Raw genomic sequence first — 1,896 nt, 5'->3', positions numbered from 1 at the left:
GTGGAAGGGCAGACATAATGTCTGCTTTGTTCATTTCTGTATCTCCAATGCCAAGTATGACGCCTGGCACATACTAGAGTTATAATAAATAGATGTAAATAAATGTAAGGTGAATGAAATGGAAAATTCTGTGAATACTTGTGCAGATCCTTGTAGGATTTTTACCTGTATATTCATTAACATGTTTACTAATGACAGCTTTTTTTTTTTATTGTTACTATTGCACAAAGATTTGGCTTCCTGCTTAAAAGGTTGTCTAAAATATGCAAGGAAAAAATAAAATGTGCAAGAATAAGTTCTTTAAGTTATGAAATTTCAGTCACTGCTTTCAGATTACATTTTCACTTAGTTTTAAAAATCTTGATGCCTCAAAAGAAACTATACCTTGAGCACTGAAAACAAGCTAAAGCTCTGGGGGCTGGCCCTTCTGTAATAAGAAGAAGTGTATATTGAGCGACACTTCATAGCCATTGCTCATAAGATTCATACCTCTCCTGTTTGTAAATGAGTCGAGCTTAGAAATATGTGAATTTCAATTAGGCAGCCTCATTTTGTTATCCTGAAGTAAAAACATAAGTGCTGATCAACACAGATGGACTGGATGTGGAATAGATCTCTACTCAGTTACTTTCTCAGATCCCAGGTGACCAGTGAAAGAGACCACAAGTCTTTTTAGCAAGGCTTGCTTTAGACCAATGTGCATGAAGGGAAATGATGATTAGTTTCAGTACAGGCGGTCAGAAATTAGAAAAGGAACAAAGATGATTGGTACCGTGAGCATATTATTAGGAACTTGAGAGACCAAATCAAGCTCGGCGATGGAATTGCTGTTTCATTGAAAAGCATTTCTGTTGTGACACAATTTGGGTAACAATAATGAGGTTGGCATAATTGTCTGGTGTTGGCTAAATTTCCCGTGTTTCTGTTTTGCAAATGAAGAGGAATCTTCTATTTGATATCACTGTTTTTCCTATCATAAGAAGACAAAAAATCTTTTAAAAAAAATTTTCAGTGTACCAGAATTCATTGTTTATGCACCACACCCAGTGCTCCATGCGGTACGTGCCCTCCATAATACCCACCACCAGGCTCACCCAACCTCCCACCCCCCCCCGCCCCTTTAAAACCCTCAGATTGTTTCTCAGAGTCCATCGTCTCTCATGTTTCGTCTCCCCTCCAATTTCCTCCAACTCCCTTCTCCTCTCCATCTCCCCATGTCCTCCGTGTTATTTCTCATGCTCCACAGAAGAAAAAAAATCTTAAAACAAGTGCGATAAATGGGTCCTGAACTGACAACATGGGTGGTTCCAGCGACACCACTTATGTAACCTTGATCTTGGATGCCAGGTTGAATGTATAGGCCGTGTCTTGTCACAGGTGAGTTCAAACTTGTTCAGGGATTACTAAGGGAGTTATGCAGCTTAGTGGAAGGGCAGGATTTTTTGATTGCATCACTCCTGGATTTGGATCTTAGTTCTACCTCTTCATAACTGTGCAAATGCAAGAAAATTACTTAATTTTTCTCAGCCTTCATAACAGAATTTTAATGAAAATTATACTGGATAGTATATGCCACATGCTTACTGTAGTTCCTGGCACATAGTGCCTTCTTGATAAATAATTGTAAATATTTATCATTATTGTCTTTGCCCCCAAGGTAAGAATTTTCTAGAATAATATGGCAGATCCTCCCACAGAGATTTCTATAGAACAAGTTTTCTACTGTTGGATTATCAATTGTTTTTTACAGGTGAATTTACATACTATATCTCCAAAGAACAGTGAATTAAATTGTAGATTATAAGGCGGCAATTCTGCTACTAATTTTCTCTGAGGTTTTAACTAGTTTCTCTCTTCTTTTGGTGTGTTTTCAAAATAGACCAACTCTACTTCTCC

Source organism: Lutra lutra, chromosome 2 (genome assembly GCF_902655055.1).
Source record: "Lutra lutra chromosome 2, mLutLut1.2, whole genome shotgun sequence".
Taxonomy (NCBI): domain Eukaryota; kingdom Metazoa; phylum Chordata; class Mammalia; order Carnivora; family Mustelidae; genus Lutra; species Lutra lutra.
The sequence above is the reverse complement of the archived record's forward strand: the minus strand, read 5'-3'. Positions refer to the sequence as shown.